General features: G+C 38.1%; 1 protein-coding gene across 7 annotated transcripts in view; it reads left to right on the top strand.

Moving 5' to 3' along the window:
* The window catches only part of CTNND2 (catenin delta 2), a 716413-nt gene that overhangs the window by 237985 nt on the left and 452784 nt on the right, over positions 1-25644 (top strand). Inside the window, exon 1 of one of the 7 annotated variants that reach the window (XM_045571508.1) lies at positions 7316-7476. The exons of 5 other annotated variants lie outside the window; for them this stretch is intronic. The gene's annotated coding sequence lies outside the window, so the exon portion shown is untranslated. Of the gene's footprint in view, positions 1-7315; positions 7477-25644 lie in introns of those variants that run through there. One more of the 7 variants, XM_045571507.1, reaches the window with a different exon arrangement.

The following is a 25644-nucleotide window of genomic DNA, read 5'->3' as shown; positions in this document are numbered from 1 at the left end:
TAGTAGGTAAACACCTCAGTGTTCGTCTTGGACACCTAACTACATCGGATGAAGGAAATATTGGTGCTTGATGGAGAAGTGGAATTTGGAGTCATTATGTGTTTTAATTATGGGTTATTTATGTTCAGTCTATATATGTGATTCAGAATTGGATAGCAAACATTTATGGTTCCAATATTTGGGATTTCCTAAAAGTAGGTACACTGATCCATTTTTTGAGTCACTTCTTAATTTTGGTATTCCTTAGCATGTAACTCAAGTATCAATTTGGTGGCAATAGAATGTTATCAGAATATCAGAAGAAACTTGTACCTTTGAGGTTCCCATGTTACTCAAGAAATTGGATGGCTATTTCCATGTGCCAAATCTTATGAAAATAATAACTATATGGCCTAGGAACCCCAATGGGATTAATAACTATATTTTATTAATCTCTTTCTGTTGTTTCCACGCATCACTGACCTGTACTCTCAGGCAAAAAAGTCATTTTTGATCCACATTGACCTCATAGATAAGCAGAGTTTCCAAAATTTTGGATTTTAGGAACCAGCAAAAACAACAACAAAAAGACTGAAATATTTTGCCAGCCATAGATATCACATTTTGGAGAAAATACCATATTTGGTAAAAACTTCTGGCAAGTTCCAATATTTCATTAACTGTTTTGGGTTATGGGAGAAACCAAGATGGTGGCATAGGTAAACACTTGAACTTGCTGCCTCACACAACCACTTCAAAGTTAAAAGTAAAAGATGAAACGGGTATCATCCAGAACCACAGGAAGGCTGGCTGAGTGGAAATTATACAACAAGAAGGAAAGAGAAAAGCACACTGAGACATGGAGGAGGTACGGAGGTGCAGAAGTGAAGTGCAGAGTTATAGAGGTGTGGTTAGGGCTGGCAACTGATACACTGTTGTCTTTTTCAATCAGGAGAGAGACACAAGCTCCTGACTGCTCTGAACTTCAGTTCTGGGTGAGACTTTGGGGACCCAGACTCATATGGGGAGAAAATTGACTATTTGGCATCAAGTAGAATTCGAGGGCAGCTTTCTCTCAGAGTTGCTTGCAGTGATCATTGTTCCTGCATGGTGCATCTGGACAGAGACACAGGACCTCTTCCAGGCAGGGCTGAGGGTCAGCCATTGCTGTTACTCCACCCTGGTGATTTCCTGAGACACCCCTCCCCCCCACTCTACCCAATTTATAACCCCACCCAAGCTGTGTGCATAGGCTTTTGCATATGAATGGCCTGGCCCTTTGCAATCTGAAACCTAAAGTACTGCAGCTGGGTCAAAGAACCCCAGAGCTTCCAAAAGAAGACCCAAGGCTAGACAACAGCTTGCATTGCTTCACAGCTGGGCTTTATCTGGGCACCTCCAAACCCCAAACAAAGGGAAGGAATCTGCAGGTCTCTCTATAGCTCCTGCTGGGGAACACAGATGCAAGTGTGCAGTAAACCAGATATGGGGCTGACAGTGCCCCAGCAACAACATAACCCACAGCCAAAGGTGGAATTGCGCGGCCCCACAAGGAATCAGGCTCCCTCCTTTCAGGCTTTGGGGTGCATCACTGGAGAACTGCCACTGCCAAATCACTGCAGCTTGGCAGCTTCTGCATTGAGCGTCTGCCCCCTGCTGGTCAGTGCATGTCATAGTGACCTATCAGAAGGGCAGAGGGACACCAGATATTAGCCTTTTATATATATATATATATATATATATATATATATATATATATATATATATGTGTGTGTGTGTGTGTGTGTGTGTGTGTGTGTGTGTATATATATATATATATATATAAAAGGCTAATATATATATATATATATATATATATATAGAGAGAGAGAGAGAGAGAGAGAGAGAGAGTGAGAGAGAGAGAGAGAGAGAGAGAGAGATCATTTTGGACTTGTGAGTCTTGCTCCCTATGCTGTACCACACACACATCCAACCCCAACATAGGACAAAGAACCAACTCAGACTGTTCTGAGGCCTTGAAGAAGAAATGGAACAAATACACTAGGATTCATAAAAGATTGCTGACCAAATATTTTAATACCGCTTTCCGTTGAAAATAATGTTGACAAACAAAAAGCATGAGGAGAGTGTAGAGTCTAGAGTTACAGGAATGCCAGCCTATGGAGCCTATCCTTCTGTAACCCCTCTTCCATGTCAGAGTACGGCAGCCACCATCCTTTATAACTTCCTGAGACACAAGTTAGATTTGGAAGTAAGAGGACAGTGTTCCAGAGGAAATGTAAGAAATTGTAATACTACCCAAGGAGAACTTAGCCTACAGGGAATCATTATACCAACATAGTTATATAGTTCCGGTTGAACATATGGAAATGTCTCCCATTTTAAAGAATATACTCATGTTTGTTTCAAATACACCCCTGTGATTTTTTGGAACCTTAGTATTTTTTTTTTTAGAGAATATTTTTAAAGTATTCTCTTCAGCTAGTGGGTTAGCCAAACACATTGTGGGAAGGACTTAAAATGCTTACTCTTGTGCGCTTTCTTATTGGTATTCCTTAGGTGTCTCAGCCCAGGGCAATGACTTAATACCTAAATCCTGCAAAAGAAACAGGGCCCACTCTGTTTTGACAGAGTATTATTCATGATCACCGCTTCACATAAATGTGAAAGAATATCACATAAAGACAGGAGCTAATTATGCAAAAAATGAAACAAATGCTTCTCTTAATACTCTGAGATTAAGATGCGATAGTCTTAGTAGTCAGATAAAATGAATTATGTCTTACAAGACAGTATCTTCAATATGGGATTGAGATATGGAAAAGGGTAAAATATGATAGACACTTTGCATCTGAGTTCTGCCATAAGGAAACCCTCTCTTTGTAAGTTAAAATATGCATTCTGTCAAGGCATCTTAGAGAGAGAGAGAGAGAGAGAGAGAGAGAGAGAGAGAGAGAGAGAGAGAGAGAGAGAGAGAGAGAGAGAGAAAGAGAGAACTTTAAAAATGTGTATCTGCATTTGTTATTATTAACATTATTTGGAAAGTTCATATATTCATAGTAAAACTGGTGCATTATGGCATTTTAGGGGTACTCCATAGAGCATATGTGTTTCAACCTCTGATTAATGCATGTTACAAATTGTGTCCTATATTCATTCTCTTGTAACAATTGCCATCATGTAATTGGTAGCTGGGGATTCCTGCCTTCAAGCTCTGTTTATGTCAAAGATGCCCATTCATATAATTGCTCATTTATACGGTCAGAAAGCCAAGGAGTTTGCTGAACTGTTGCCGCATGGTAAACTACATATCCTATTGGAGAAGCCAAGGGTGCTTTGCATACAGTGAAATTAATTTCATGCCAGGTTAGAGCACGGCCCCTGAAATTCTCTGGTCTTCTTAATCTGTCCTTGCCTGAGCTTCACTTTAAGGCATAGAGTGAATGAAAGTGAGCAGCTTGTCTGGTGTAAAGCTCTCGTATTAGAAGTTTATGCCCAGCTAGGGCAAATGAAAACTAAAATATATTTTATTAATGGGATTTTGTGTAGCCTACCCTCCTAGTTACAGCGTTCAAACTTACACTGATCAGGGGTGAGTGCTAATGTATGATGTCATGTATTCCCCCCCTCTAAGTACCAAATGTCCTATTTCTGAGTGGATCCGACACTAGGTCATGTTCAGCAGCAGCAGGCAGCACAGGGGTTTTGGTTTTATGGGAGAAGCTGTCACTACCAGGGCCCCAGGCAAACGTCCAGCATTGTTTGTTTGACTTCCTTCCTCCAGCTTTTCTCCTCTTCTTTCCTCTCCCATGGCCTGCCATCCATTCTCGCTGTGGACAGCAGAGATAACTGCGGACTACAAATGAAAAGCTGAGCCGGCCCTAGAAATATTACTCCTTGCAGCTATTTAATTGCAAAAGAATCTTTGCACTGGAGCTCCACCGTGCCCCTTGGAAGACAGGCTCAGTAATTTGACTGTCAGTCATTTGTAATTTTATACCTTGGAGTCTGGAGGGATAATAAATAGAATTAGAGAGTTTTTACAGTGGAATGTGGATTCTTAGAAAATGAAAAGCTAAAATTTTTGGAGAGTCAAGTCTTTAAAAAATAGTTTATAACGATAATTTATTAAAATAGCAAAACCAAACTCTTCATATTAAACTTATTTGGAAACCTTTCTAAAGTTGCTCACTCATTTATAACTAGAGGCCTGGTATACATGCATGGCGTGGGGGGAGGAGGGTGTCCCTCAGCCCAGCCTGCACCCTCTCACAGTTCAAGACCCCTCAGAAGATCAGGCCAAAGCCAGCAGGCAGACATCCCTCTTGCAATCCGGGATCCCTCACTCCTTATCGCCTGCCTGCTTGCTACTCCTTACCACTTGGCTCATTACTCCTAAGCATGGCCACAGAGGCAGGAGAGTGTCCCACCACCACCACTGTGCTCTTCAGCTGTGAGCCCAGCTTTTTGGCCGAGTGGTGCTCTCCCTGTGGGAATGCACTGACCACCAGGGGGCAGCTCCTGCGTTGAGCATCTTCCCCTTGGTGGCCAGTGTGCATCACAGCACTGGTCATTCTGGTTATTCCACTATAATGGTTTCTTAGGCTTTCATCATATAGATGTTAGTGCTTTCCTATATTAGTGCTACTTACTTTTCTTCCTTATTGTCAGTTAGTAGATAAAAGTGGCCAGGGCTTTAAAATGCATTTTTTTATTTCTCTTGAAAACTTTTTCTCAGCAATTGGATTATTTGTTCAAAAGGACCACAAAATAGTGAATTATTTTAGAATTGACAATGCCACAATAAATAGTGATTTTTTTCATCCTCCAGTTCTACTTTTATTTTGTAAGAATTAAAAATTCTTTATTTTCTTTTAAAACAAAAAAGGTAAGGATATTGCTCAACACCTCTGAATTTAAAATGGTACATATTTATTTTTAAGTCACAAACATTAATAGGCAATTAATGTTCCTATTTTCATGCATGTCTGTTATAATTCCCCAAAATCTAGGATTGTAAATAATTTAAAATTTGTTTTTTAAGTGTAACACAAATAATGAAAAAGGCATATATCAAGTATACAGCTTACTCAAGATTATGTGTGTAAAAACAGCTATAAATGTGCATTTTGTTATTAATTTATTTTCTTTGCAGAATAGGATTTTGTTTTGCACATGTATCATACTACCATCCATTGTCATCTCTGGGCATTTCTATAGTGTCCAGTTGGGGCTGATAATCTTGCTGGTACGAGCATCACATCACACTATATCTTCAGGTATACTTATGTCCACATTTCTCTTGAGTGTATGTCTAGGAGCATAATTGCTGAGACACAGTATGCTAGAAATAGTTTTAAAAGAGATTGACAAGCATAAAATTTATTTTACCATTGTACATTCCCACTCAAAAGGCAGAGAATGTATAACTACAGAAAAATAAAACATCCCCCAAGTAATGAAGAAGTTGTTCTAGAGTCACATACTTGGTTTTCACAGCCTAAGGACATTTAAGACAAAGAAAATGCATTGAATCAAAGAGAGACAAAGGATGCATCAAAGGAATAACAATGAGCTGGCAATGCTGGTAGGGAAGTGGGGACAGATAAAGCCATTGCTGAAACAAAATCATGTCAGAAGCATCAAGAAGAAGAGATAATGCAGAGATATAGAGGACTGCTAAGAGGAAGTAAAACAGAAGAGAGGGGAAAAAAGACAAAACCAACAAAAAAGAAGGCAGTAGATGTAGAAGAAAGAAGGGATCTAATGTATGGGTGATGGCTGTTCTCACCTGGGAAAGTAATTCTAAAAGAAGAATATAGGCCTGGCTTTGTAATATTCTTTTTCAATGTTCATTGTCAGAAGGCAATGTGAATGTCTTATTCCTAGATGTTGCATAATCAACTAAGTAGGGGCATGAGCTCTCTAACTCCAGGATTGCCCTCACATAAAATGAGGGTGGGCTGTATTTTTTTAGGCAACATTCTATTTGAATAAAGTGTCTTGGGTTGTGAAGCAAAGATATTTTCTTATCTTGCAGGCAATAGAAAATCTTATCAAATATGCATCGACAGGATACAGGCACCCTTTCTTACCTAGTTGTCTTAGAAATGGCAGATTCAATTAGGACCTAGATCAAAGTACGTGATTTAAATCTAGTCATGAAGATGTATTAAAAGAGAGTTGGACTGGTATGGGGAGATATGTACAGTCTGAAGTTGTTATAAAAGCTTATATTGTTTTAAATAGAACCAAACCTAATTTTAAAAGTCTCTTTGTTCTTATTTTAGTTAACACTATGTAGGATCCTTGTCAAATGAGAACTGGTTATCTTTTCAACATCATCAAATATTATGAAGAAAACATTTCTTCAATAATATACCATCATATTAATAGCTATGATAGCCTAATTACTTTGGGGGGTTATCTCTGTTTTAAATAACTTGCCCCAGGTCATCTAATTATAAATGTGGGTCTGGGGAGTACTTGGTACACGGTTCAATAAAAAGTATCTAAAATACTTTGCTCAATTTATGTTTTTTAGAAGCCATGGTTAAAAGAGAGAAATCAGGTAAAAGACTCAGAAGTTATTCAAGGTACTGTAATAGCTGGGGTGGCTATCAATGCATAAAGTTTATCTTCAAAGTCGGCATCTAGACAATTTCTCTTTTCTGTGAATCTTTTGGGTTGTTCAGATTTTGCCACATTTTATGCCTTTTTTGAATTACAGTGTCATTTTAAAAATTGAAATACTTTCAGGAAACGTGTTTGTCACACTGTCTGTCTTTGAGATAAAAACTAGGTTGGTTTTGAATATGAACTTCAAACAAATTTGAATCTATCTCTTGCCTTTGAGTTCACCAAGGGGAAAACGTCCACATTCAGTTTGAGAACATTTTATAATTCTGTGGGATTTCTTTCTTTCTTTCTCGTTTCTTTTCTTTGTTTTAAAATTTCTTGTTGAGATACAGAGAGCTAAGGATTCAGATGCACCAACTTAGGGCAAAGGAATGGAAGATTAGAAAACTAGAATTTGCTAGGCAGGGTAGTGGGAGGGTCCTTTTGTGATGAAATGTTGCATAAATAATGCCAATGGGGGTCTAAATTCACTGTTGCCATGGAGACCTTTGTGCCTGGCCGAACTCAATGCTTTTCTCTTTTAAGAAGGCAACCACTACGCTTGTGGTATCTCTGATACATCTTGCTTTGCTTTCTCTTAAACTGCTTGCAAGGGAAGCAGACATTAAACTATGTTAATTTGGCGTCCTTTTTCAAGGCTGTTCTTCCAGTCATTTCGTGGTTTTCGTGATTTCTGAGCTCTCCTGGGGTCCTTTGGAAGCCCTGGCGCGGGGAGGGAGGAGCAGGTGGGAGAAGCCTGGAACCGCCGGCACCGCTGCCTGGTCTGCGGGGAGAAAGTCGCCCCTCATCTCTGTGACTAGGAGACTTGTTTGCCTAGACCGCAGTTTGGAAGTGTTTAAGGATCGTTTGTTTCCAAAGGTAAAAGAGAAAAAGTGAAAACTAAACATATCTTTCTTCTTCAATTCTTTCATTATTGATGTTGCTTTTGTGATGCTTTTGGCTAAAGTTTTAGAACTGCAGGTTGAGTGTTCTGTGTAGAAAACATGGGTGCGATTGATTTCCGGCTTCACGGTTGTCAGTTTATTCAGTGCATTGATGTTGAAATTGTAAATGGCAAGTAACTGAATTAAAGGAAAGCAATTGCAAGGATCGATGTGCCATTTCTACCAGCTAACGGTTATAACTGCTCAATAATTGTTCTAGTAAGACTTAGTTTGTCATAGATATAGCCTTTAGATTTTGTGAAAGTTATGATTGTCCATGTAAAGAGCCATTTATATTTAAGTATTAAGTAATTAAAAGTTGATTTAAAAACTGTGGGCCTTTTTTCTCATTGGGCATACAATTACACTAATAATCTTATACAGAAAGACATTATTCATTGGGAGTAAAGGCATAAAAATTCCCTGGTCAGTATCACTGTGTAAAGCCACTGCAGAAATTCAGTATTGGACAGCTAACTTGTTGCATTGGCTTTCCTTTCTCATAGAGATTAGTCGGTTCTCAATGATGAACTTTACATTGGAAATATAATACAATAATTACATGTTTTGGATAATTCTAAGAGTTATAAATGGGATGCACACATCCAGTAATTATGGGAAAGCTTTACCGTACAAAGTTCTCTAGATTGCTTTTACTCAGATAACTCATTGAGAAAATTATTGACCCAAATGTATGACTTCATAGATATTAACTATATCGCTTTTAGAATTAACAATATTTATAATGCTCAACGGACTAAAAAAAATCCTTTGGCTTCAGAATTTCAGACATCTGGTGATTATAAACATGGAAATCTATGGGAGTTGTATATTTTATTGTTAATTAATTTGTAAAACGTGTACATTGGAGAGTTGTAGGTAATACGAATGCTTGGAAAGTCTTGAAGTTTTTATCTTTTGAGTGTTTCCAAATGAATGACAAATGACAGAGATTAATTTTCAAGTTAATTATGTCAATCACAAGATAAAATTTCTACTTAATTAAAATTATTTGAAATTTCAGTGACTTTGTAGCTCATGTACTAAGTACAAATAATGACCATGCTGATACAAAATAATTTATTTTTATCAGAAACATAGCACACGTTTTAGAATTTTAATTGCCTAAGGTGGATATAGTTTATTTTGAAGATACTAACAAGGGATCACTCACTTATTTTCTAGGGGTACCTCTTAGTAAATGTTTTATTTAAATGAATTAGAAGTCACAAGTTTATATTAATCCTATTAAGGCTCAGAGACCTTTTCATTTTTGGTGAATGAAAGTAAACCTTAATCATATAGATTGAAAAAGTGAGTCAAGAAAACTTTAACCTTTGAAAGTGTTTTTCATGCATTAACTGTTATTAATAATATTGTCAAATGTAAGGTAAATGATTGTGAAGCTTTACTTTTGGAATATAAGGTCTAGGCATTCATACTTTGTGTAATATCAATGTAAAGGTTCAAGAGATATTAACTCTGCATTATAATGCATGTTATCCAAATAATGAGATGTGTGTACTTTTTTAAAGGATTAACTAGCTAGATAGCCCATTACCCCCACATTGCCAGATAGAAATATTTAATATGGGAAGGAAATTTAAACTATTTGCAAGGTGTTTTTGTTTGTTTGTTTGTTTGTTTTAATTCAGATATGTATATCATGTGGATATATCCAAAGATTCTTCAGGTTGTAGTCTAGCACATAGCAAGCAGACAGACAAAGTTTAACTTAAAAGAAATATGCATTCTAAGGATTTCTAAATGCCTCATTGCAAAATTCTTTCTGGTTTATTAATTTTTATGCACACAATTAAGAAAAAATAGTTTCAATTGTTTAAAAAATATATTTACCCAGACAATCTCAGATTGGGTCCAACTAAGCTGATTACATTGTCAAGTTGTGGGATTATAGCTAGAACATCTAACCAAATATTCCAGTGGGCATGATTTAGGTACACAGATTTGTGTTTGTATTTTTACAGGTAGCTTACCAACTTGGAAATTCTGATTTAGAGTTTTGTTTTATAGCTTTATGATTCTTATGTTTGCAATACCTTATATTCAGCAACATTTGTTTAGTCCCTCCTGTGTGCTAAAATAAACATTATATGAGGTGCTGCGTACAAAAATAGAAAGAGGTATTCCCTAGGGTCCAAGGACTTAAAAATCAGGGAGGGTGCAGATGTGAGAACTAGTGACTGTAAGGCAGTAAAATAATTGCTGTAATGGAGGCATGGCCAAGGAGAGCATGAAACAATGCTCTATACAGTGCACTAAAATATGCTAATATGCTCCTCCCAGCTTCACTGAGATAAAGAGAGGTTAAGTGACTTGCGTGAAATAACTGGTAGTGGATGGCTATGAAGATTATTTCCCAGTGGCAGCCAGAGAAATCCTATAAAAATGTAAATCCTATCATGTTACTACTTTATGCAGAGTAAATGCAAAGGGCACACAAGCCCCTTTGTAGTCTGCAGCCCTGTCTACCCCACGTTTCCTATGTCTTCCTTCCCTCTTCTCTCTGCTCCAGCATACAAAACTCCTTGCTTCTACCAGAGAACAGAATCCCAGCACATGGCTTTTGCATTTGATACTTACCTATACTTAAAACATTACCGCCCTATTAATCAGTCACCTCAGTAAATGTAATAAAATAACACACACACACACACACACACACACACACACACACACACTCTTTCTCTCTCTCTCTCTCTCTCTCTCTCTCTCTCTCTCTCTCTCTCTCTCACACACACACACACACACACACACACACACACATACACTACCTCTCCTCCCCAAAGCCCAGCCCAGATAAGCACATGCCTCACTCCTGCATTTCTTTCTGATCTTGACTCACATGTCACCTTGTCAGTGAATTCATTCTTGGCAATCCAACTTAAATTGCCTCCCCCATCTTCTTTTCCTAAATTCTTATCCTCCATTGCCTTTACCTCCAGTGGATTTCTCCCTAATCATTGGCCCACTTGGTTTAACATCTGTTTTCTCCACTAGAAGGTAAACTCCATGAGGGCACGGGTTTTTTACTGATTTTTTTGGTCAAATACAAATAGAGGAGTTCAGAATTTCCTGTCAATGGCAAGATCTGTGACCAATGATTGACTCTAAGGGAGAAGTCCTAGCATCTTCTCCCATTTTATCACTCTCTAAGCCTATTTTTCTAGGCCAGTGGTCCGCAAACTGCGGCTTGTGAGCCACATGAAGCTCTTTGGCCCCTCGAGTGTGGCTCTTCCACAGAACACCATAGCCTGGGCGAGTCTATATTGAAGAAGTGGCTTTAGAAGAAGTTTAAGTTTAAAAAAAATGTCTCTCAAAAGAAATTTCAATGGTTATACTGTTGATATTTGGCTTTGTTGACTAATGAGTTTGCCGACCACTGTTCTAAGCCTATGTACTCTCTAGCTGTAGAAACTTGACCAATGTACTCAGCCTTTGTAGCTGTCTGTTGCCTCCGCAGAAAGAGGTGTGCCTGTTGCTATGACAGTGTATACAATCTCTAAAATAATAAATTATGTATTTTATAATTTTTTAATATACGTTGATGTGAAGAAAAATTATGCAATAGCCTGGATTATTTATGTGGTCATATTCAGTAACCAGTTCTGTTAAATTTCTACAGAAAAAAAAAACACACAAAATACATTCTTAGGATTCTAAAAATCACCAATAGATACTAATCATGTCCATAGTGGTATTTTATAGATTTTGACCATATCTAATGCCGGCTTACCTCAAAATTTAGGGATCAGATCGCTAGCCTCTGTCCCATTAAATTCACCCTACATTTGACAAATGTAATTAAACTCAGCACATGTAGTTTTAAAAATAAACTCTGCCAGCTCAAGGAATAAACACTATAACGTACCCAATTATATAACGACCGATAGTGTGTGAATATTTTTCAAAGCCACTTCTTCTAGAAACCAAAGTATGGAGCTAGTCTGCAGCTTCAAATGGCACTGGATGGTTTTTAAAGAAGAAAAGCTCATGTCCGCTATTGGCAAACTGTCTGTTCAGTATGGAGCAAAGAGATTTTATAGTCTTTCTGCATCCCATAAGCCTCGATGCCATTTCACTTACAGCATAACATTTGAGTACACACTCCTCAGAGAGGAGCTCTGAATACAACCATATGTCCCTTCTTCACAAGTTTCAACTGCTTTTGCTCATTTCAAGCCCTTATGCCCTTCCAAACCAATTTCTGATCATTTGCATCAGAATTAAGAGAGTTTATGTGAGAGATCCTATACTCAGCATTGTAATGGTAAAGGTAATTAAATTTAGGGCCGAGGTTGGGGATCACCTGCACGCATGTTATTTACGAACATGGACGGTTGGCCAGTCTGCCTGCTGGTTGAACTCCTGGTCAAGGGGGCAATTTGCATATTAGCCTTTTATTATATAGGATATACACTGATTGGCCAGATCATTATGTGTTCAGAGATCATAATAATCTGGCCACTCAGTGTATATTTGGCAAATTCAGTTCACACATATTGGCCACATAGCATATTTTTTCATGTAGGATATATGGAATTAAATAGGAACTTTGCATTTTTTGTTTAAAAACTTATAAATCTGACCCTATTTTTGTTATTGCTTTGAAATAATAACTGGTACACTTATTGGGCAGATCCAGTGCCATCCTGATTATTTGTTTTCAACATCTCTCAAAATCCCTATGTGTTAGATAATATCTCTGTATAATTGCTGAGAAACATTAAGCCGAGTAATTATTTTGTTAGGCAGTATCTCTAAGATTACAGAAATTAGTGCAAGAGTTAGTTAACCACATGTGCTTAACTCTGAAGCTCACTCACCTTCTGCCTTCTAACCAAAAGCACTGATGAATTTAAGCAGGTCACTTCAGTTTTGCAAATCTTACTTAGATTTTTTTTTTCTGTTTACAGATACACCTTTTACATCTCTCCATCCCCATCTTGCTCCCCCACCCCCATCTCTCCCTTTGTTTTTCTTTACTCTTCACCTCTAGCCAGACACTCCAGGCTATTCTCCCAAAAGGTTTGACCCACTAATCAGTGTGTTCCAGTTTGGAATCCTGCAGGGCCTGGAGCTCAGGGATTGGTAGGGGGGTGCAACTGAATATCCACATTAGATTTACTTGAGCAGCTGTTAGAAATGCACCTTCCTTCTCACTGTCTCAAAGGCTGGAGTTGGACATCTACATTCTTAATGGGTTCCCTGGAGGATTGCTCAACCCATGAGCATTTGGAAACCAGCTATCTGATTTTTCAGATTCAGAAACTGACTGTGAGGGACGAGGAGTGAGACAAGTTCAAGGGTGATCTGAGAAATCTCTGCAGAGAATTGGCGGCTGGATAGATTAGAGCAGTTCTGTCTGCCACATGGGAGACTCATGCAGGTGTCAGGTTCAAGGTGATAAGAGATTAAAGGGATCACCATTGGCATGTAATTGATTTCAATCTTTTATTCAAGGCCCACTTTCTTCCATACTATATTTGTGTGTGCACTCATAAGACAATAGAGAAGGAGATATGTGGTCTGAGGGAAGGTATAGTTAGCCTGGATACAAGGATGGGCCATTTAGTGCTAAGAAGGTGAATGGCAAACATGTGGGTGATGGCCTGATCTTACCATGTCCTCCCCATTCCTCAGGCCACTTCTTCATTTCCTCCTCACTGCTTTCATTGTGTTGCTTGTTCTATTGAGCAGCTTTGTGTATCATTTTCATCCTATCCAATAAGCCTATGGATGCTAATATTTCCAAATCAACTCAAAAGGATGTTTTAAGTTAGATGGCATAACATCGTTATTACTAAATGCATTACAATATACTGAACTTGTACCCAGTCTCTGTTCTAAAGCCAGAAATATAAAGGTCTAAACACACTGCCTTCATGGCACTATCAGGGCAGAAGATGAATCAATGACTATTATGACTATTATTCCTCCGAACAACAACAATCTAGGGATTGAGTGTGTTATGGTCACATGGAGGCTACATGCATCAAATTATTACTGTCAATGTTCTGTAAGCTAGACAACTTTCGTATCACCCTTGTTTGCAAAAAAAGCCACATTGAGATTGGGGGGGAAACTTTAAGAATATGTGAGTTTTTATTGGAGACAAAATTCTTACAGTATTTATCTAGGTATGAAACAGGTCCCTTAGCTATGGTGTAGAGGGAAAAAATGGGGGCCTGCAGGTCACAGGCTTGGTTTTTTATGCTCCCAGTACAGTCTAATTGTAGGACTTAAAGAAAATGTGGACACTCTTTGTGCATGACTTTCTTTAAGAACAGTGACATTCTTAACATTGTGGTTCAGGTGCAAAGTGATAGTATTTATACAGTCTATGGTAACTTCCTCTTTCTTCTATAGAATGCCATTTTACTGTATCAAGATTATGGGTGGGCGTTCCTACATTGTACCAGTAGACCTTTATTTTTTGGTACCTGCTGTTCACCTTAGAACAGTGTGGATGTTCACTATTTTTGAAGGCAGAATTATAAAGGGGGTTAATATTTTTATAACTTTATTATAAAGGCTATAGCAGAAAATTGGTCAATGTAAGGGCAGTTCTAAAAGATGCAATTGGGTAAACTCTTGCCTTCTAATTCCTTCCTTTTCTTTCTTTGGCATTGCTTTCAGCTTTTGGGATTTTTGTTTCCGTGTTTGTTTGTTTTCATATTGGGGTAATATATTGGGAGGAAGAGCAATGGAGTGTATTCAGGTCCAGCTCCGGCATTAATTCTACTTCATTTTGCTGTATTTCCCCTCGGATGTTCCTGAAGAGCTTTAGGCAGCTCAGCCTTGTCACTTAAGCCCTCTGCACCTCAGTTTCTAGACCTACAAAATTAAAGGCTTCAACACTGTGATCCCTTCCAAATGAAGTGAATAGGCTTTTATTATTTCTTCTGGAGGTCATCCCAGGGCGAGTTAGGGGCACACTGCTTAGCTTTGGAGCAGAGCAGGATGCCTGAGGTGGGGATCTCACCTGGATCCCTGGCCCATCCTGTGTGGGTTCTCACTCAGGTGTCTTCAGCTTTTGTTAATGCCACTCCTCAATCAGGAAAAAGTCTTTTGAATAAGAACATCCATTACTGCTCATTTATTTGTATGCAATATAAATATACCACTGTACCAAAAAAATATATTTTAGAAAATACAGGTGTCCCTCCCCCCCAAAATATGTAAAAGCAGGGTTTTTTAAAATACATTTCATTGTCAAAATTGAGCTATCAGCTGTTAAAGTGCATATATATTTTATGGGAGTGTTCTATATAATAAAAATCTCATTTTAATAGTGAGAACAGTAAGTGTAAACATAAGTGAAACTTTATTTTCCCTACCTCAGTGGATCATTTTAGGTACCCCACTTCAGAGATGACTGCTGGTTTGATTGAGCTGCACAGCTCAGCACAGTATGGGGAAATTAACAAATTCAAATTCAAAACCTGTGCTATGAGAAATCGGTTATCTGTCCTTGTGACATTCTCAGTCTTGATTTAGGGGGTCACTGATAAAGATATCACATCATGGTGAATGATTGTTCATCGGTTGTAAAACTAGTGCATGACAAACCAGCCATTCCATTCTGATTGACCCAGAAAGGAGAGCAGAAAGACAAATGTAGAAGACAAACCAAGGCTTAAGCTGATCTTTGCATGCTGATGACATGTATTAGACTCGTGTTTATGCATCTCTTTGGATCCACTGTTTAAGATTATTATAAACATGAAAATGAGTCTGTGGTGGAAAAGCATTGAGCTAGGTCCTTTCCATTTAAAACTATGATCAGCCCTGGCCAGTGTGGCTGTTATTTGAGCATTGCCCCATGCACCAAAAGGTTACTGGTTTGATTCTCTATCAGGGCACATGCCCAGGTTTTAGGCTCAATCCCCAATAAGGGACGTACAGGAGGTAGAGCCAAGTGATGTTTCTTTCTCACATGGATGTGTCTTTCTCTCTCTCTAAGATAAATAAGAACACATTTAAAAAAAAAAGAAAAAAACTATAACCAAAGAATTTGATTAATGTCTTTAAAGCAGTCTCATAGGATTTTCAGATTACCAAAAACTAAGAAAATTACATGTGTGTGATAAAAATTTAGGTTCCAAGAAAAACCTAAAATTCTGAAAGAAAAAACAAACAAACAAAATGAGGTTACAAACAAAAAGTTAAAATTTGATATCTATGTCCAGGCTTGTCTATACTTTCAAAGGTATCAATTGCAGATGTATATCATGTGTGGGTATATGGTTTGGCAACAATTTGGGAAGAAGGTTCTAGATGTTTACTTGAATTCAAGTTTCATATAAAGTAACTGTTGGGCAAGGTTAAGATATCTAATCCAATCCTAGGTTTCATTGATGTTTCAATTCAACATGCAGCTTCAGTGCTACAAGTCATGCTTAAGTAATGGGCACTTTTCAATCTGAGCTTGGAAGGGTATATGAAATGTTGAGTATTTTTAACGAAGATTCAGAGGGCATGAACAAATTAGAGATAATGCAGAGGTGTGGCCGGAATGAGGAAACCCCTAAAAACAATGCTGAGACTTCTGAATTGCTCCTGTTGAAATCACAGAAAAGAATATGTGGTTGTCTGGCCTGCATGACTCAGTGGTTGAGTGTCAACCTATGAACCATGTCATGGTTCAATTCCTGGTCAGGGCACATGCCCAGGTTGCTGGCTTGACCCAGTGTGGGGCTTGCAGAGGCAGCCAATCAATGGTTTTCTCTCATCATTGATGTTTCTATCCCTCTTTCCCTTCCTCTCTCTGAAGTCAACGTATATATTGATGAGAACAAGATGCAGTTTGGATGTGTAAAAATCTAAAAAAACCCACCATGATACTGGCAGCACCCACTTTCTTGCATGCTAAGATTTCTGGAAATAAGAGGAGGGGTTTCAATTTTGAAAGCACTGCCCAATGACTCATATATACCTATTGTTTAAGATAGAACAAGAATGGGAAAGTTAAATTATTCACATAAATATTTATTCATTGTAATCTAAAAGTCCATGGGAATACCCTAAATTACATATTGAATGCCTGTTCCTTTAACTTAGCAACCAGTTATCCATGGATAATTTATTCCATTATTTCCTGATATATAAAATATAAATAATAACTATTATTAAATAGTGATTATTAATAGTATTATTTTCAGAATCTCTATGGGTATCCACAATAAGAAGAGAAGGAGGTCATTGCTTTTTTTGGGGGGTGAGGGTAGGAGGTGGAATAGCCTAAGTTTATCAAAAGAGAAAAGTTCTCCATGCTGAGTTTATTTAGTAGGATACAATTTAAGCCATTTGGCTTAACTAAATACAAGTTCTACAATATTTATTAGATATGCATGTCTTGCTGACTACTTAATTTCTGATTAGATTATTGATTTTCCCACTTATATAGCAAGGGGACATTGTTTTGGGGAAAACTGGCCTAATATGTACAAAACAGCTCCTGGAACCCCAGGGAGCTCTGCCTTCTCTAGCAAGAGAAACTGTGGGTGATGGAAATGACTGTTCCTCCTTTCAGGGGACAGGAGGATCCTTTGATTGTTCCTAAGAAGGCATAAACAAAATATTGGCTGAGCACAGACAGATGCTAAGGTTACACTCTGCACATGAATTCATGTACTAGAATTCACTTTAATGGAGTCAAGCTTATGGCATAAGATCTTGGAGCTCATTATAAGTAAGTTGTTATGGGCTGCTAATTTGCTAGAAGCTGCTGTATCATGAGCTAGCCCAACTGCCTTGATGGGTCTCCTGGTAGTTAATCTGGATTAAATGTGAGTCTTTTATTTTTTCCCCTGTGGTCTCACATAATGATGTTAGCTTGTCTACAGTGTGACAAATTCAGTGTACGAGGAACATCTGGCACACTATTCTTTATGAGTGAAAATAAGCCTGCAAACTTTGGTATTGCACATCCATTAAGACACTTCCATGTATTGGGGAGATGTAGAAAGGATGGTGATGATACAGGCGATTTATTGGTCACAGTTCATTTTGTTCCGACATACAGAAACTCATTCAACAGCAGCATATTCATTAGCGCTACATTTCAGCAAGTTCTTGTGTGTTTGTAGGATGCGAATATGGATGTATGCCTTGTTAGACTGTATGTAATTCATTCCCAGCAGAGAGATTTCAAAAGGAAAAAATAAAAATAAAGGAAAAGAAAACTAAAACCTTCACAGCTTGAAGATCGGTTTAATTCAGTCTTTTGAAGTTGATGTGAGAACAGATCATACTGAAGTGTTCCATGAAGCTACTCTAGTGAAGAGGGTATTTTTTTAATGGAATGTGTAATGTTATAAGAAATGAAAGTGGAATCAAATCCTATCATCCCATTTTGATTTATACAAGTGGATTTCATAATGTTTTTAATATGTTACTACATAAGCAATGGAGAAATATATTTCACAGATGAAACAAAGGAGTTGACTTGTGTGCATTCATATATCTTATCAAGAATAAGAAAGGTCACATGGTTGTCACTGTGGTATTGTCTCTGTTGTACCACCAGCTGAGTAATCTTGAAATATTCACTTAACCCATCTAATTTCCAGTTTCCTCCTCTTTCCACAAATGGATTATATTTCTTACACTTAATCTTCCACTGGGTCATTTGATTATACAAGTAGAAAAATCATTCTATTCTTATATTAGGGTACAGTTATAATAACATCTCCCCCTTACTTGACATCAGCCCTATGAGTTCTCTGAACAGTAGATGTGACAGTAGCAATTAAAAATCACACTGGAGGCAAAGAGGAAGGGAGGCTTTGAAAGACACACACACACACACACACACACACACACACAAAATCACAGGAAAGATGTCAACAATATAAATGAAGCAGAAGCGAAATGGGACTGTTTCTTGGGCTGTAGGGGTGATAGCTGTCTGTGTCCACAGTGCCAGGGGACTTTACTCTGTCCACCTAATTATGAAAAGCGCTGTAGTTGACAAGGACAATTAGGGATGGGCGAACAAATATCCTTGAGCACTATATTCTTGTAATGTAGTGCAAGGTCCATGTTAACACTGTTGACTTCACATGTCAAAAAAACAGTAAAGACCCCCTGGCCAGTGTGACTCAGTTGGGTGTCATCCCATGCACCAAAAGGTTGCTGGTTTGATTCCCAGTCAGGGCACATTCCTGGGTTACGAGCTTGATCCCAAGTAGATGGTGTATAGGAAGAAACTGATTGATGGTTTACTCTCACATCCATGTTTCTCTCTCTCTTCCTCATTCCCCTCTTTCTAAAAACCAGTAGAAAAGAAACCAGTTAAGTTTTATTAACTATTTTCTTGCTAATAAAACCAATGACTTCAATAAATTTTCAAAGGTTTTCTTAGTACTTGCAGTACAGAAATAGATGAGATGGTGCATCACATTCAATGACTGTGGAAATCAGTTCATTGTTGAATAGTTACCTTTTAACTCAAAACTTTCAATCTACTTTGTCTAATATTCAATTGGGCTCTACACTCCAATCAAACTGAACTCTAATTACTATGTCAACCAACACATGCAAACATTATGCCTTTGCTTAATTCAGTGCCTTCATTCATGCTTTTTCTCCCATCTGTAATATTTTCCTCCACCCTTTCACATAGTAAGAGAGCAAACTCTCATTGTACATCTCAGATGCTTCCTTCTGCTTGTGCCTGATTTATCGCTTCTCCCCACCCCCTTCTAACATCCCTAATTTGTTGTCATCTTTTAAATCCATTATGTCTCTTATCACAGTTTAGCATTTTACTTTGTATTCTAGTTAACGGTGCACAGATTTCCTCTTATTTACTACACTTAAATACTACCAACATGGTCTGTATTAGCCAGGGTTCTCCAGAGAAAAACAATTGATAGGATATATAGAGATACAGAGAAAAAAAAATTTATTATGAGGGATTGGATCAGGCAATTATGGAGAGTTCCACAATCTTCCATCTGTAAACTGGGGGCCCAGAAAAGCTGTTGGTGTAGTTTCAGGCAAAACACAAAGACCTGAGAACCAGGGGAGCCAATTTCCAGGGCACAGAGAACGATGAGTGCTGATGCCTGGAGGCAGGAGAAGATGGATGTCTGGGCTCAAGCAGAGAGAGCAGTTGCCTTTCCTCTGCCTTTTCTTCTATCCAGACCTTTAAGGAATTGGATGATGCCCACCAGCATTGCTGAGGGTGATCTTTACTCAGTCTACTGATTCAAATATTCATCTCTCTTCCTGAAACTTTCTCATAGGCACACTGAGAAATAATGTCTTTTCAGCTATCTGAGCCTCTCTTAGCTCAGTCAAGTTAACACATAAAATTGACCATCAAGCTCTAGCTGGCTTGGCTCAGTGAAGAGAGCCTTGACCTGAGGATTGAAGGGTTCAGGGTTTGATTCTTGGTTGCAGGCTCCATCCTCAGCCCTGGTTAGGGGAGTACAGGAGGCAAGGTGTCTCTCTCACATTAGTGTATCTCTGTCTCTCACCCTCCCTTCCACTCTTTCTAAAAATCAATGGGAAAATATCGTTTGATGGGGATTAATAACAATAACAAAAATAACCATCACAAGATTCATACCTGAAGTAATTTTGTACCATGTCTTTTCTACCTGTCATTCAATACCTTGTAGAATGTTTCACACATAATATGTTGCCCTACTGTTATTTTATTCAGTCATTCCCTAACTGTTTTTTGGTACCTACTGTGTGGTGGGCACTAAAGATGTGGATGAAAAAGGTAGCACTGTCCTTGCCTTAAAATTAAACATAAAAACTCAAAAAATAATTGTGACTTGTAGTTTGCTGCCAGACAAGTAAGCATGGATGGCTCAATCCCCACTTACAGTTTCTGTTAGTGCAAAGGCGGTATTCACTTATGTACCAGATAAGTTTGGTATTATAGTGCTGAAGAGCAGAAATTATGCAGAAATGTCACCACTCTGTTGGGGAATAATTTTGATTTCCAAGTATCTATTGAGAATTTAAAGGTCCCCTGAAGAGATTTGAGATTTCTCCCTTATCCTGAAATACTAACAGATACTCAGCACTTAAAGAGATACCAATAAAATACATTAGAAATTTTTATGTTAGGAAGATGGTCCATCATAGGAAAATTGATTATTCTGCCATGCAAATGATATAACATGAATGTATAGGAAAATATCACCTATACAATTGAGTTTTTTTTTTATGTGGATTTCTTGAGTATAATTATTCATATGGTTGGACAGAATAATTGCAATATTTTATTTATAGGAAGGCAAGGAAAACTAAAATAAGAGTATGTGAAATTGTAAGCTGTACTCATTCCTCATTAAGGACATTTGTGTTATTATTTTGACTATAAATTTATAGATTTTGTAGACTCTCTTAAAACAGTAAAAGTAAATAGTCCTTGAGTTTTGAGTCAATGGGTTCTGAAGAGTTAGTTTGAGTTAGACTTCCTAGTTCTAGTCGCAGCTAATCTTTTGGAGAAGCTACTTAAACTCATTATATTTGATATGTCTCAGGCAATAAAATGCCTACCTTATAAGGTCAGTGAGAGGAATGAGTAAGTTAAAGCACTCAGAAGTGTGTATGATACATGCCAAGTAAATACTTAAAATATTAATTTACTATTGTCATAGTCATTCCCAAGCAGGTGTAAGCATAAACATTACAAGCAGAAATGTTTCAAAAGTGTACATATCAGGTCCCCATTACCTATGAAATTTCATTTTGTAGTTCAGGCATTAAAATGAGTTTGTGAGATTATCGTGACATAGTTGAGAGTCATCACTAAACCATTATTTATGGATTTTTACATCATCTCAAGCAACCAGGAATGCTGCCTAGAGTCTTTATTTTATTTAGATTAATTAAATAAACTATTGTGAAGATGTTTTATTTGGGTAACAAGGCACTTGGCAAGATAAAATGGCAGAACAAAGCAGACCAAGCTTTAAAGGATTGGGTCAGAAAGATGTGTTTTGTTATATTTTCATTTTATTGAAACCGTTCTGGAAAGGGGCCTGTGATTCCACTTCAGGGCGCTGATTCCTGTCATCTTCTGTCTTGCTAGGTGACCCAGGATGACATGGCGGTTGTTTAAAACATTTCTCTGTCAGTTTTGTGAACTTTTGTAGACAGCTCTTTGCCTCTGTTTTTGACACTGCAGCGAGGTCTCCGCTGTTGTACAGCTGACACTGATTTGTTCCGTTCCATCTTGACATCATGGCTTGTTCTTCCCAGATTTGTTGGATACTTTGCTGTAGGCTTCCTATTATTACCCCGTCACTTGTGTCACCTTCCCTTCACATTTGGCTTCACAGCGTGTCTCAGTGGTATGAAATTAGCATTGCCAGGAGTTTGTGGTTATGAAGTCAACTCTTTCATGTTAAATGGAAATGAAAAGCATTGTGGAGGAAAAAAGGCCACCCAGGATCAAAGCCTCAATGAATACAGGCATGAGAGATACCAGGAACAAAGCCCATCTACACTGGTCTTTCATCTTCTCTGCAGAGCCACGAGCCAGAGGACAAAGAACCACAGCCCTAGACTCTGATCCTCTCCCAGGTAGAAGAATATCTGAGGACCACGTTTAAGTAATAATACCTACCATAGTTTGCTTTGTAATAAAATACATCAGAACACTTGTACAGTCATTTAGCTCCAGTATTGGAAGCATAGTCATGGAATCAGAGTCCCTACAATCATTGACTTTTAGAGCCTGAAGAGTAATAGCAGAAATGGGCCTCCATCCTTTCATTTTATATAAAACTGATATGATTGTGTTGCTATTCGTGCTTCTAAGAACAAGGTCTTACAACCTGATGTGGGATATGGTTTTGCTTGGAGGGAAAGTAATAGGACCAACCTTTGTAACTTAGAGTATTCTAGGTTAGGGCATTCGGCATATGGCACAAAGGCCAAGGACATTATAGGTTCACTCTTAATCAGGTATGCACTCCTTTCTCTGAAAATTCCAAGTTCCTTTCTAAAATGACCTGACCTACAAGTCAAGAAGGTAATTGGACTCTTAGATTAACTCCTACTCTCTCTCGGAAATGGCAGTGTGGTAATGAGACTTTTTAAAAGGGAAACCTCCATAAACCTAGAAAGTGGATGAATAATGAACTGTATTTCACTGGGTGGCAGTGGCTGTGGCAGTAGGCACAGCTGGGCCGGAGTGAACAGAGCTGTGTCCAACTCAGTCTTGAGCTCTTCCCTGACCACCTGTCACTTAGCGCATGGCTACATCCCTTGAGGAATGTTGGACCTCCAGTGGGGTGTGCAGTAGGCAGCCAATCAGCGATTCTCATAATTGAAACCTGCAGTCTGACATCCCCCAAGAGGTCCTGGATTGTGACAGGGTGAATGCTAGGCTGAGGGACCCTACTGATGCATGAATCTGTGCATCAGACCTCTAGACACCTTGTGAAATACTAGAGGCCCGAAGCACAAAATTTGTGCAAGGGGCTTGGCCCTGGCAGCCCCAGCTTCTTCTGGAGGGTCATCTGGACAGTCATTCTGCTGTTTGTCTAATTAGTATATTATCTTTTTTTATATAGGATAAGTCATCACAATTGAAGAGATGGTAAACCCTGTTAAATAGAAAAATTAAAATCTTAGAACAGATCAATCTTAGAACTGATAAAATACCCTATATACTAAAAGCATAGTAGGCAAATTATTCCCTCGATCTGGAGTTTGACCATGGGGCGGGGCCAGCCAGGGGAAGAGAGGGAGGCCCTGGTTGGCTGCCACCAGCTACTAAGGACTCTACTAGTGCACAAATTTTGTGTACTGGGCCTCTAGTGGAATATAACATGGTAAATAACTTCTTGGGTTCCATACAGTAGAAGTAAACATATTGGCCAATTTATAAGTAACATCTTCCAAAGTTTGTGGGAGTGGGTATGTAAGTCAGGAAGTATAGCTAGAAGCAGGAGATTAGCCAAATATCTGTTTATAATAATTTGACTGTCAAATACCCAACCCCATCATGCATAGCTGGCTGACTGTTCTCCATACTTGCAAAGACCAGAGTTTTATTCACTGAATGGGATAAAATTAGTCTCAACTCCAGGATCACTGAGAAGAGTGTTTAAAACGGTGCTTTGCAAACTGAGAGTGGGAGAAAGTGAAATTTTACTTATTAAATTTTGAGCCCCTCCCTGCCCCTGGACTCTACTCCACACAGTTTTCAATATAGGGGCAGCCACATGTTTACACTTTAACCTGGAGCTTGAGAGAATCTTATCTGGGAGTTTTACATGCACACCTGGGGGTTCTGCAGGAGCATAGCTAGCAATCCCCACTTATGCTAAGAGTCTGACAGCTCACTAACCCTCACCCTGCCTCTCCAAATAAAAGGCAGGGAACTCAATGTCTCAAAATGCCTATTCTATGAAAGATAGATTCTAAAACAAACAAAACCATTATAAATAGTAACTATGCTGAGAGAAGGAAACATAATAGCATCATCATTGAGAGAGAATAGAGATGGCTTCACATTTATAAAATGAATCTTGGATGAAAAAAGAAATATTCAGAGGGAAAAAAATTTTCTTAGAAATTAAAAGAATGTTGTCCAGCCGGTGTTGCTCAGTCGTTGAGCATCGGCCTATGAACCAGGAGGTCATGGTTTGATGACCCATTCATGCCCAGGTTGTGGGCTTGATCCCAGTGTGGGGTGTGCAGGAGGCAGCCAATCAGTGATTATCTTTCATCATTGATGTTTCTATCTGTCTTTCCCTCTCTCTTCCTTTCTAAAATCAATAATATATTTTTTAAAAGTTTAACAACAGCAATGAACCACTTGTTAGTGACCTAAATGATTAAACAGAGGAAACTTTCCAGAAAGTAAAGCAAGATATAAAGAGATTGAAAACTAGAAGAGAAAAAAAATTTAGAAGAAGAATCTTAGAGAACTGATGCAGATTTTAATATCTGAATGATGAGTTAAAGAAAAAACAATAGAAAGATAATTAAAACAAAGGGGAGAAAAGTATACATTTTTATTTCAATAGAATGGACTAGGATAGTACAACATAACTTTCTAAAATGTCCAGAAAATGATTAAAAATAGATAGATATCAATACACATCACAATTAAATTTTAGAACAGTAGGGACCAATAGAAGACACAAGTTTTATAGGAGGAAGTAAAGGCATACAAAAATAATAAAAGCTCAGAATGTTTTATAGTTCTCAACAGTGACACTGGAACTCAGAGGATAATGTAGGGGTATCTCAAAACATTGAGGAAATAATCTGTCTGACTTAGAATCATCTATTTCTGTTCCTAGCCATAGAATCACATGAGAGTAGAATAAAAACAGACATAAAATCTCAAAAAACTGCCTCCCACTTAGTCTTTCTCTGAAAAGATCATTTTCACTAAAAAAAGAATGTAATACAGGAAAATGAAGACAACAGGTTCAGGAAAGAAGGAAACCACAGAAGAGGGACAAAGGAGATCCCCAGCCTGGAGGTGAAGGGAGGTCCCCTGGTGACAGCTGTGAGGAGAGGCCAAATTAGAGCGAATTGGAAGGCACCAGAAGAGATTTCCTCAGTGGGTGGAATTGACATACTTGATTATGTTGAGAGAAGTTTATACAAATTGAGGAAATTTTGTCGTTGAATTCATGATAAGTACATAGACATTGGAACAAATGGACAATAGTAACAAAAAGGAAAGCTGCTCACATAAGGAAAACAAAATATTGTGTATTAATGTTAAAGAAACCACATAGTAAAGCATTTCCATCATGATATTGTTCTACCTAAAATTGCAGGTTATCTCTATGGGGAACTTGTTGGGTAATGAGAAATGTGTGTTAGCGTGATGATAGATGAGGAAATGAAGCTAAATTCTCGTCTTCCATTGTGAGAATTCCATTGATGAAGCCTATAACTAAACATTTAAGGAATAATAATATCAGAAAGTTAATTGAGACATGGAAATAAAAGTCAGAAAGTGGGACTGAAAACACTTGCTTCTGGAGAAAATAGGGATTGCTACTGGTTTTCAAATAAACTTGAGACATATTTGGCCCATTTCAACTTACGTATGTACATTGGGTACATTGGGATTTAA

This window comes from Pipistrellus kuhlii, unplaced genomic scaffold (assembly GCF_014108245.1).
Source record: "Pipistrellus kuhlii isolate mPipKuh1 unplaced genomic scaffold, mPipKuh1.p scaffold_m20_p_4, whole genome shotgun sequence".
In the NCBI taxonomy this organism is placed as follows: domain Eukaryota; kingdom Metazoa; phylum Chordata; class Mammalia; order Chiroptera; family Vespertilionidae; genus Pipistrellus; species Pipistrellus kuhlii.
Note: the sequence above shows the minus strand (reverse complement) of the source record. Positions and strands in the feature narration are given on the sequence as shown.